Source organism: Pelecanus crispus, chromosome 6, assembly GCF_030463565.1.
Source record: "Pelecanus crispus isolate bPelCri1 chromosome 6, bPelCri1.pri, whole genome shotgun sequence".
NCBI classification, from domain to species: Eukaryota; Metazoa; Chordata; class Aves; order Pelecaniformes; family Pelecanidae; genus Pelecanus; species Pelecanus crispus.
Window position 1 is genome coordinate 55,181,043 of NC_134648.1, and position 12,834 is coordinate 55,193,876.

General features: G+C 36.4%; 1 protein-coding gene across 6 annotated transcripts in view; it reads right to left on the minus strand.

Moving 5' to 3' along the window:
* TTC7B (tetratricopeptide repeat domain 7B) overlaps positions 1-12,834 on the minus strand; it is a 146,327-nt gene that overhangs the window by 92,187 nt on the left and 41,306 nt on the right. The gene's annotated exons all lie outside the window — the stretch shown is intronic.

The window sequence follows — 12,834 nt, forward strand, 5'->3', positions numbered from 1 at the left end:
AGTATTCCAACTTGGATGTAGTAACACCTTAATATATTACTTGATAAAGTTTTTAAAATCCGTGCTATCATTTTTTTCCCCTGCGTATCATCATTGTGTTTCTGTGAGATAGAAAAATATATATTTCTTTTTTTTCATTCATCTGGGAACCCCACCACTGATTACTATAACAACATTCCCTGCCAGTTTATTGAAAAAGAAACATTTTCATAACCAGTAGATAGCTCAAGAGAAAGCAAGGAAAAGTATAAGTGACGACCCCAAAAAGGGAAAAAACAAAACTGACATTGTTCTCGCTACTACAATGGTTTTAATTTTCAATTACAATAGGCTTCAAAGTATAAACTTTGGAAAAAAAAAAAAATCCATTTTAACTGCCTCTTGATACCTTAAAATAGGGAAATAAAAAAGGAGTAAATCTTGTAATCCTCAGTGAAAGCAATGTAAAATTTTAAACTCCTTTTCAGAGAGGAAAAAGCACAAACATGGCAAGGCCCACTCTGTGGTCAGAAGAGGACTGGGGGATCAGTGTTCTGTTCTCAACTCCAGCTGGCTTTTGGTGTGGCTTCTCCAACTCAAGTTTCTTCATCTATCTTCTTTCACTTCTGCTGCCTAAACAGCTTTTGTAAAGAGATTCAAGACCCTCAGAGAGGAGGCATCATTCATACTAAAAATTTTAGCAGATCTGAACTTTATTCTCAAACAATAGATTATTTTGAATGGTATTACAGCTTTACCTTTTTCTTATCACTATATCAGTCATCTGAGCTGGTTTTTTATTGCACTTAAAAGAAGTTGAGAATATTTTATTTTATATTAATACAGTTTGTCTTTGAACTGGTGAAGGACTGGGTTGGCTTTTTGCTGAGCTGAACAATTGAATTCTGCAACCTCAACACATAACACAGGACAGTCATTTCACTATTTGAAGTTTAGTTGCAAAACAAAATTATTTCATCAAAAGCATGTTTTGTGTTATATCATTGCTGTTATGTCACACAGTTGTATTATCTTAAGATGTGATTATATGTGCAAGTTGCATAACATGTACCTAACACGGACTCAAAAGAGAAAAGGAACATTACATATTGTGTAAGCTTTTCATAAGTAAAAGCACTATTGCACTGCACTATAAAGCTGATGTTGAAACTGCCTTTCTTACTCTGTCATCTTTATTTACAAATATATTTAAAATACTGATCTTCTGAATTGCAACTTTGTACAAATTAAAAAAAAAGCCAGCATTTTTACAGATACTTTCTTTAAATTTAGTTGCAGAATACCTGAAACCAGAGCGTTTGATGCAAGTGATCTTGCTATAGAACCGTAGAACTCTTATCACTTTACCTAGAAACCTGCTCATTTATTTTACTCTTCAGATTACATGACAGAGATCATCTCTGTTCTGTTTTATATAATAAATGATTGTCAGCGTATTTCAGAAACTTTAGTCTCCAGCACAGACATCTTTCACTAGCACAAGTTCACTGTCTAAAATACTTTTATATAAAAGCTCATTTAAAAAGAACTAGCATTTCCAAATAACAAAACCTGTATGAACATGGTGAAAGTTATGTCAAAGTATGCCACCAGTTGGTTAAAAAGAAATAATCACCAGTCACACAAGAAATAACGATTGTTTGTAAAAAGTCCACGTTACAGCACAGCTTGACCACAGAGTGACCAGTTAGTACATATTAAAGAAAATTAATCTTGTCTGTATATATAACATGGAAACAACTGCATGAAAGATTATAGTTATTTATATATTTCACACAGGCAGGCCTCTTAATAGCTAATGAATATTACACCAACTTCATATACTAACAAAATAAGTAAAGAAAGTCAGTAGGCCAAATTTTAAGAAAACCTCTGAACTCAGTGGAAGCTGGACATCTTCAAGCACCTTTGGAAAGCCAAAATACATACCATTCAGTAATACCACATGCCAAATATTTTAGAGAGCCAAAACCAGACCACTGGAATCCCAGCTTTAAGTCCTCTGCTCTAAGTGCGTATTTCCCATGAATGGAGCTTTCTCTCAAGGACTGTATTGCAAAGTCACACATGTGTCCTCATAACAAGATTTAAAAAACTAGACAGACTTGCCAAAAACCTGAAACATTCCCTGCAAAGCTGTCAAAAAAGAGCAAGAACTTGTCAGCTTGAAACACTAATTTCCCAGTACAGAGGAAACATATACTATGTAGTAGAACTTCAAATCACAGTAATTTATATCTTTATGAAATTTTAGGAATTAGCATTTTTTTCCATATGAAGTTTATGTCTTTTGATGTGTTACAAGAACAAAAAAAAATACTCTACAAAAAAGTATGCAACTTTTGAAAGTCCTTAAGAACTTCATGACAGGTTGTTATTAGTTACCTATGACATTTTATAAGCATTTGCAAGGGACTGAAACTTGTGACTGAAGTTCTACTGTATCATGGAAAAAGCAATAGGATTGTACAAGAAAAAACCCAACTTAAAATACAGAATTACGTTTTGCTTCATAAAGCGTTTAACACTGATCCACTGCACAAGTGAACACAAACACAATACAGATTTGTTGAGCATCTTCTACATGAAGTATACTAAAAAAAAAAACCACACCCCACTACTTCAAAACTACAATCTAAATCACCCCAAAATGTAGTTAAATGCTTTGAGACACAAGTAATGAAGCAAAATATACCATGAACAATATGGTAGATCTCCACACTGCACTGCTTTGAGCAAAGTACATTTCCTGTATTTGTTAAGTTCGTACCATTGGGAGAAGAGGGTGGCAGCTATTCTGGCACATACGTTTCCTGCCTAGCCTAGGAAGCACACAACTGGTACCTGCTTTTCACTATGATGTGCCGTCATGTTAGCAGTTCCACCCGTGTTGATCGAATGCCAGAGCAAAAGGGCAGATTAACTTAGAAAACAACATCCCACAGTGTCTGTAAATGACTTTGAGATCCCTTCCATTCTCGAGACAAGGAATTTTAAGGTACGTTAACATGCACTCAGAGATGGCACATTTTCCGTAGTTTCAGACAAGACAAAGACAACCCACAGATAGGCACTGTTAGTTACGTATGTGTGTGTTTATATGACTGCCTCCCATCAGAACATGCTCAAGTCAAGCCCTTTGAATTGCATCTTCCTAGTTTTTAAAGACTAATTAAAATGTTTGCTGCTTTAAATCTTCAAGGAAAAAACCCTGCTTTGACTCTTTAAGTAGCACTATACCGGTTAAAGACTGAGAACACGGTTTTAAAGGTACAATCTACTATTGAAAGCCTATACAGATTGATGCCCTTAGGGCTAACTTGCGTCATTCTGTCTATTTGCACCCTAAACCCCAACAATATATGTTAGAACCTAATTAATTATTCTGATGCAAGATCAACTTTTATGCTTCTTTGAAAACTTCAGGCAGCATTTCTGTTTAGAATAATGAAAATATTTTAACTGCATCTATGCAAAGGTGCTCACTCCTAAACAGAGAGATCAATAACTGTAGATATGATACAAGGAAAGCGCAGAAAGAAAATTAAGGGGCAGTAAGGACAGACTTTCACTGCAGGATCAGAAGAGTGAATATAAGCATGTAGGCCAGCTGCAGCAAACTTTTGGCACAAATGTATTTGTCACCATCACCACCAAGAAGTCTCTTGGTTTTAAAAAGCATGTTTGGCATCACACAACACAGTGCTTTGGCATTAGTGGTCCAGATAAACCTCACATCCAGAGAAACACTTCTATCTTTGTGTTTTTAAACACACACAAAAACAGTAGAAAGAATGAAAGAAACTGCTCAAGAGAAGGAGCCTATATTTGAAAAATGTTAGGATAAAAACCCAAACACTATTCCTTATAACAAAGGGAGTGAGATCTAATCACAATATACCCAAAGCAGGCTACAAAAAAAATGTTTTAAATTTAACCTCAGAAAGGTTGATAAGATTAATTTACTTTGTATTTAGAGCATACTCTGATAATATCTTCTCCATTAGTGTGAGAACAGCTTTGTTTGTTAGGCATTTCTCTTATGCTTATCAATTAAAAAACCCAAATATTTAGCCTAACATTCCCTTTTATAGATTAAACATGGAATTAGAACAAGTTTTTGCTTAGTGAGCTTAGACTAAACCTCACCTGCTCTGCAATTTGGTGGCTAAATTGTCAGTACTTCTCCCATTTAAGAGAGAAAAGTGTATCCAGAGCCATGCCAGTGAACAGGCTAAGTTACTTATACTAGCCTAACTATTACCTCATTGCTGAGGCTTATTATATCTCATTTAAAAAATATTCATGTTTTAAAAGGAGAAAAAACAAGAACAATGAGGTCTAGATTGCTTGATCAAAGAGATGAAACAGAAATTCCTTTTGGAATTGAGCCCATTTCCCAAATGCAAGTTCTCTCCGCCTTCTCTCTCTCTTTATATTTATATACAGAAAAAGAAATGCAATGTTTGTAAACTCAATGGTACATTGTAAGTTTTAAAGTTTGGGTTTTTCTCCCAAGAACTCAAATAGCAAAGAAAAGAAAGGTATTTGTTTTAAAGGGAAGGAGTAAGGGCAGGCAAAACTCTTGATACGCATGCCAGTCAGAACAGTGGCATTTCAGTAACTTTGGTAAGACTGACATGTTTACAAAAACACATAACAATGATTTAAATCCATACACTCCAGCTAAAAACATGTGGCCAATTAAGAGTAATTTACACATTATTAAGACCAGAAATTATTTTACATTGCACCAAGTTACTATATAAGCAAAAAGCAAGAAATGTGACAATCAAGAGAGTAACTCTTTAGCCGTAACAGAACATCACCCTAATACTGAGGCATGCTGTTTACCATACTAGAGCAATTGCTTTACATAGCCCTACAAAGATGAGTTTACAAAAACAAAAAAAAAAAAAAAAAAAGGACTGAAATTCTATGGCTTTCTGCAATAACTTTAATAAAGGTCTGACCAAATGGACAATGCTAAGTCTTCTGCACAACTGATGATGCTTCCAATGGTTGTGGCTAATGCCTGTGTCTACTTCCCCTCAGGTTTAAGGATGGGTGGGGGGGAAGCATAATTTTATCCACAATTAGAAAAGTGATGGATCTTATGCAATCCAAGTCACCTCAAGCAAACATCCTGATAAGTTTAGATATATATCTCCAAAATAAATTATCACACCTTCCAGTTAATCAATTCATCTCACTAAAATGACAGAAAGCTATAATTTCTTTGCTGTTTGTTTTCTGCTGTTTTGGAGTGTCGTGGTTTAGCCCCAGCCAGCAGCTAAGCACCACGCAGCCGCTCGCTCACTCCCCCTGCCCCAGTGGGATGGGGGAGAGAATTGGAAGAGTAAGAGTGAGAAAACTCCTGGGTTGAGATAAGAACAGTTTAATAATTGAAATAAAGTAAAAGAGTAGTAGTGATAATAGCAATATAATAATAATAGTAATAATAATATATAACGCCAAGTGAGGCACAATGCAATTGCTCACCACCCGCCAACCAATACCCAGCCAGTCCCCGAGCAGCGATCGCTGCCCCCTGGCCAACCTCCCCCAGTTTCTATACTGAGCATGACATCATATGGTATGGAATAGACCTTTGGCCAGTTTGGATCAACTATCCTGGCTGTGCCCCCTCCCAGCTTCTTGTGCACCTGGCAGAGCATTGGAAGCTGAAAAAGTCCTTGACTAGCATAAGCAGTACTTAGCAACACCTGAAACATCAGTGTGTTATCAACATTATTCTCATACTCAATCCAAAACACAGCACTATGCCAGCTACTAGGAGGAAAATTAACTCTATCCCAGCCGAAACCAGGACATGGAGAATGAAATGACTCCACAGAAATGCCAAACAAGTACCTGAACCAGCAAAACGCAAACAAGAAAAATGCATACCAGGAGTGTAGGTATGGGGAAGATGAGAGCACATAATTCCACTTTACAGTGTCAGAACACTACACGTTTTGTTTACTACTTCTGTTGACACCATCACCTCAGCTCCTCCTCAGAACGTTCTTTCATATAAGTGTATATATACAACACACTATATACATGTATATACGTGCATGTGTATACACTAAGTACCAGATTCAACTATTAAGGCACCAAGACTGGATTCACAAAAGGACTTCTCCAGTTACTGGAGACAGAGTGCATTAGAAGTCTTCCCTTTACCTCCTATTATTTTGCAAGTTTCTCCTTTCAAGCAGAGATCTATTCAGAGGAAGAAATGGGAGTAGATTAAGAAGGTACCAAAGAAAATCATAAACAAAAAAAGCCCATTCTTGAATTCACAAGAAGACAGTGCTAAACATGCCAGAAAGTTTTGCTAAAGAAATAAGTTAACAGAGGGAACAAAGTAAATAGAATTTACTCTTGTAATATTTAATAGTGTATTACACATCAGTCAATTTGTATGGTTATAAACTTTATAGAGTTATTTAATCTATATTTAAAAGAAAATATAAAAACTCCTACAGAACTAGAAGGAAGAATGTGCAGCACCAACCATGATTTTGTTTAGAATACCAAACTGAAGACCTAGGGGGCCACTCAGTTTAATATCAAGCATGATAAAAGCATAGAGAACTTCAGCAGAGTGACCAAAATGGGCATGGTTTTACAACATGTCTTAAAGATTCAAAGGTCAGAAATCAGCAGCAGAAACCATAGAGGAAGTATACTCTGATAGATGCAAGATTTTAAGCAGCAACAAAACAGCTGGGATATGTCAATGAAAGTGTAACATTTGATAGAACCCAAAGACCTAATCTGAAGCAAGTGATCAAATATTTAACCAGAGACAGTGCTGAGCAATGACAAACAAGGCCAAATCCTGAGCACTGCGTGTGGTTCAGCCCTCCCAGTGGTGACACCAAAGAATAGAAAGGGTGAGAGGAACAGAGAGCCACCCTTGTGATGAAAGCAAACAGGGGACAACACCTATGAAGAATTGAGTTGAGTTGTGAAGGGGGGTATTCACTGACCCTGTATGCCTGTCCAACATGAAAGCCAAAGAATAATATATTGGACAGCAGTGCTAAAACAGCAATAGAAGTGTGAAAAATTATAATGAAAATGAACCAGGGGAGGGAGAAGAAAAAAAGAAAAGGAAAAAACCCAAAACAAGAGGTTATCAAACCTCTGTTGATTTTCTAAATCTCTTGGTAACCCCTGGAGATGTTTAATTTTGAAGCTACTGCTTCTGGTTAGCTAGAGATGTTAAAATCTGAAGAACACACACAGTTCTCCACTACTTCAAGTTGTTTATGTGCCATTTATTCACCAGTATAGTTAATAAGAGTTTTGCCCTTTTACTGCCAACTCTTGTTTTAGTATAACAGCCTGATCGCAAATACAAAGTAGAATGGAGGACAAGATCTCCTTTCCTCTTTTGTACACAATGGCAATTCTGGAAACATTTACTAAGCCGTCTTTTATTTTTATACTCTTCAAATTAATCATGAACCAGTGTTCAATGTAATTGAATGCATTAACTTGGGGAAAGGCAGGGAAAGAGAGTCAAAACTCCCCAAATTCACACTATATATAACACAGAAAGCAGGAGTTGTATCTACAAACAGGGACAACACTTTCTGGAAAGAAAAGCCTGTGCCAATACTTCAAAACATACAAGCAGAATATTTATTAGTAATCACCTTTCTTTATACTCCTCCTCTGTTCATTTATTGCAGGCAAGAATTCATGCAGCATTCCTAAGCATGAGGCTCAGAGCAACATTTCTTTCAGGAAGGAGAACATGAGATCACCTCTATAAAACATCCTGCCAATAGTCTTACAAAAATATCACAGTGAAGTAAATGAGATTACTTCACTGCTGAGTTGCTTACCAGACATGTGTCTGTTTGAACGTAATCTCTGAGGAGCTACCTGTTTCCAAAGAAACTGTTTTAAAATACCCATGCTGCAGTGATACGGGGATTTGGTAAACAAAAAGGCACTGAAATTTTGTCAAAACTATTTATACATGCACACTATGCTTATGCACAGGAGAGAAATAAAATGCCGAAGGGCACTACCGTACACCCAGAGCAGGAAGTGTTACTTTTTACCTTCTCATGCTTAAAATACAGTGTATCAAATGGGAGTTCAGAAAAAGGCCATTTGGGACAGTGGGCCAGCATCGGAAGGAGCATTTGGGAGGCAGAAAACGTCAGATCTAAGAGCTGTACCAAACCCAACCAAAACTATTTCATTACAAACACCAAAATACTTGCATGTCAATAACAACAACAACAAAAATATTACAAGCACTCCTCAATAAACTGGCTGTATAACATGTTACCCTGGCGGTTACATATTTTAAAAGGAAAGGATGTGGAAATCAGCAGGTGGGAAAGGGAATTTTCCAGTGTTCACCTGAATACATAAAAGTAAAGCTTGCCTGCTTTTCAAGCTTCAACGGGCGGCTAGCATTTCTGTAACATGTATTATGTCTCCAAAGTATCCACAGCAGTGAATACTCACAATGGTCAGTCTAATACTGCTTTTTATCTTAAAAAATTAGAAACAACTTTGTAAATTGTTTGGCTAATGACAAGGAAATAATTTGAATAATGGACACTCTGAAAGAACTGATGAGTTTTCAAATGCTTTTAATCTCAATAACAAATGAAAACAGACACACAGAGCCTCAAACACCTGCATAATATTCAGCTTTTCTTAGCACTGTACCAGTCTTCTGTTCACTGATTTTTGAATATAAACATGCTGGTACAATCTGATTGCTACAGCACCGCCTACAGTTTAAGAGGATAGCGCTGAAGAGTCAAATAACGTAACTCTTTCCAGAAGTAGGTTATGAATAGTTATTGCTATTTAAAATAAAGATGGCTCATCCTTCAGTACTAGTCTTTTTTTTTTTTTTAAAGCTCTGTACATAATTAGTCTCCTAGTTCTTCCTAGAGCCAGTTCCCATTATCACCGCTGTGACATGCACTTTCCTTAGAAAATGTACCTTAATGCTTAGCAAATCACTTTCTACTTCTATCATAAAGAAATCTAGCACCAGTTAGTCCTCCTACCTGCTAATTTCCTCCTTTTGAAGTTAACAGGGTCAATTAACATTTTTGCAGTTAAAACTGGCAGCTTCCATAATTTTTAACCAGTTCAAAACCATGATTTCAATATGAAAAAAGAACCAACGTAATTAGTAACAAGTAATTCAAAACACTGAAAAGCTCCATGTCAAACTATTACTAAAGCTTTAACAGAAATGGCCAAATGCTACATTTATAGAACAAAATCTTCCTCTTGGTGAAAATTACTATCATCCAGGTACAGCAACTAACTGTCCTTTAGAGAAAGATCAGCATTAACCGAAAGAAACTCAGAAGACTTAGTTAGCTGTAGGTTCAGGTGATATATCTCATGAATATTGTTCACAAAACTCCTAAGCCCCAAACTTTGTCAGAATTTGAACCTCCATCTTTGGCGACACGCGGAACAACTGGCTAAGGCCCTGAGAAGCTGCTCTACACTGGCCGTGTTTGGAGCAGGGGTCTGGCCCAGATGGCCCCTCTAGTGTCCCTTTCAACCTGTATGATCCTGTCAATCCACATCTTACAAATTGCAAGGGAAGGGACAAAAAGAAGAAAAAAAAAAAAAGAACAACTTCGGCCATAGCCATGCCATGTGATACCTGGTATGCAAAGCAGTGTTCTTCAGAACGATATCAAAACCAGAGAAAGAAATAAAAACAAGTGCATTAAATACAGCAGTAAAGCAAGTATTTTGGGGGGAGCAAGGGAAGTGCACTAAATACTCCCTCCCCAATTTAAGGCCCCAATACCATTTTGTTTGCTGCCCATCACAACACAACAAAACCAAAACCCTGAATTTGATGCTTGCAAATGCAAGCAACAGCCACAGTCAGCAAGACTTGTACATGGGCTAAAAAGTGCTAAGTATCTTCTTGGAAAAAAGTGAGCTAGAGTCAGAATTCCAACTGCAAATTACTAAAATTACCACAATTCAAGATCAACTCAGATACAAACATTACTCTTTCAGCATGCTTTGTATCATTAATTATTACAAAGGTTATTTGAGATTGTTTTGAATAAAAGTGATTTCTTTATGTTTATATCCACCCTAGTCCTCCATGTAAAACTGCCAGATTTTCTATCTATAACTTTACACTGCAATCTTATTTTAAACTCTTGACGTTAAGACACAATTCTGAGCAATAAACACACAACACACGGATTGAAAGAGAAAGCACTGTTCATAGATGATTTTTTTCCTGAATATCTGAGGGAATAATAAATTCCCCTCACATTCAAATAGATCTTGTTTTTGCAATGAAAACTAACAGAGTAAGAACAGTATCTTAAAGAAGGATGAGGAAAGCATCTGATATGACAGGTATTAAAGTATCCTTTGAAAACGCATTTTTGTTAGCAATCACAAAATAGTGTTTTTTCTCTCTATCTTGAATATATTCTGCCTTAGTTTCCTAACCACACAAACATGCAAGCAGTTATCTCCAGGACAAAGTTGTTTTGAAAACTGCAACAGGCGTAATTTCTAGTTTACTTTCCAATACAGCAGTGGTATCTCACATATAAAGAATGCAATACTTCATAAGATTTCAACATTTTAGAATTTCATCTTACTTTCTATTCTTTATTTAATGACCAATTTGTTTTGAGACTGATGTAGGATATGCAACAAGATCTCAACAGATTCAGAGAGTGATGGGTAGCTAGCACTGTATTTAATACAGTGCACAGCTGGTCATACAGTCTCTTGATGTGCACTTACGTCAAGCATTTACATAAATCTTTCTCTTATGGATTTCATCACTGTAGAATCTCCAGCTGTGAGCACTGTATAGGTATGTATGTGCAACAGAAGCACTTATGGATTGGCTTCCATCCATTTGCGCTCAATTACTAACATGAAACCTATATTCCTATCCTATTCCTATTTGTGTTATGGTCCAAAAAGAAAAATAGATAAAAGAAACAAACTTCTACATAGACAAGTCCTACACATGACTAACTCTAAGGAGTTTTTTTCTGTTGTTGTTGTGCTTGTCATATATTTTGTAACCCAATAAAAATCAACTATATGCAGAAAAATGGGTTGGGTTTTTTTGTTTTGTTTTGTTTGGGGGCGGGGTGTGTGTGTGTGTGCTGTAATTTTCTACTGAGAAAAAGCCAGCCTCTGTGAAACAACTTCACAGAGAAGACCAGGGAGGTCGTGCTTCACTGCAGCTGTGCCAGCACAGGTTACTGGCACCACGAGGAGTACAGATGTGGTGCAGGTCCCTCAGGCTTTGATTCAGCATGTGAATGACGATGGATATCAGACCAAATTGCAGTCTGGGTCCTGGACTCTGACAGAGCAATATCCTTAAGAGAGGGTGTGAAATATAGGAGAAGCCACAAAAAAGAGCTCTGAAAGCTAGCGAAGTCTGGTTTTCACAAAACAGCCACCTGATTTTAGACTCCAACCAGAAAGCTCTTTTGCTTTAAGAGCATACACTTCCAGTATATTTCTGAACACTACTACCTCAAAAATAAAAAAAAATTTACAATTTAAGTTTATTTTGTTTATCTCAGAACATGAATACAAAGCAAATGCTAGGATAAAAGGATTACTGGGTACATAAACTGCTGTCCTTTCACTCTCAGGGGCATTTGACTTGAAAATAGCTATGTTGAAGTACTAATGTCAAAGTTCCTGTGCCCGTAGCTTTTCTTGGAATAACATCAGGACTTTGAACTCCTTCAATTTGAAATTACAAAGCAACTACTAGACTAAATGGAAGTTGCGTAATCAGCCTGAAAGACATTTAAAGTCACATATTTCAGAATGCTTTTTAAAAAGCACATAAACCCTACTTTTTTAGAACAGCTTCCTCAACTTCTCTGTTACCCATTTCCAAGCTGAAATGTTCCTCTGCTCCCAAGTGAAAAATGGGTATGTAGTTTGATTCTTCATTAAAATTCTGTACACTTTGGAAGAAAACATTAATTTCAGATTTGTGTCTTAATAGAGCACTAAAATAATGTTCTTCCAGTCAGACTATTGCCACTTTTTTTTTTTTTTTTTTTTAAAAAGATAATTGCTTTTCCATGTATTTTCAAAATGCCAGCACTTAGCAGTTAGGCTAAGTTAGGTTTCAAACACTTCCTAGTTTTTCATACAAGATAATGCATACCTAAAAGATAGCCACTTAATCCTCTACAAAACTTGATTTCTTGGCTTAAAAGAAAATCTCTGTACAGTTAGTGAACAAAGGGAAATTTAAAGTACATCAACTGGCTTTCTGGGTAGGCAGCAATACTCCTTACATTACTGCTAAAATTATGCTCTTCCAGCTAGTATAAAAGTTATCTGATTTGCTTTTCTAGTTTGTAACTGACACATGCACAAAAACGATGCTTCCACTTCTAGTGGAAGAAGTGTAATTAAAAGCAGTGATTAGCCAACTGACCCCTAGATATATAACAACAAAAACCCACTCCACAGCAAAAGGACTTCAGACAAATTCAATTCTCCAGCAGATTTTGAGAGATGTTTATTAGTACTTATTGGAGTGGAACTGAAGTCTAAAAAACCCACCAAAAATCCATACCATTTATCCATAGACATCTACACAGATCTTTAAGCATGCTGTAATGCATAAATTACTATAGACATTATGCTGGCAACAAGATATTTGAACTGAGTCAAACAAATACCAAGTTATAGTTTGGTGAAAGGAATTTTATTTCAGAATGAACTCTTCCAAGGTGTCAACCTCACTTCATAAACATACACAAATAAGAGATTCTACTGCATTGCAGTATG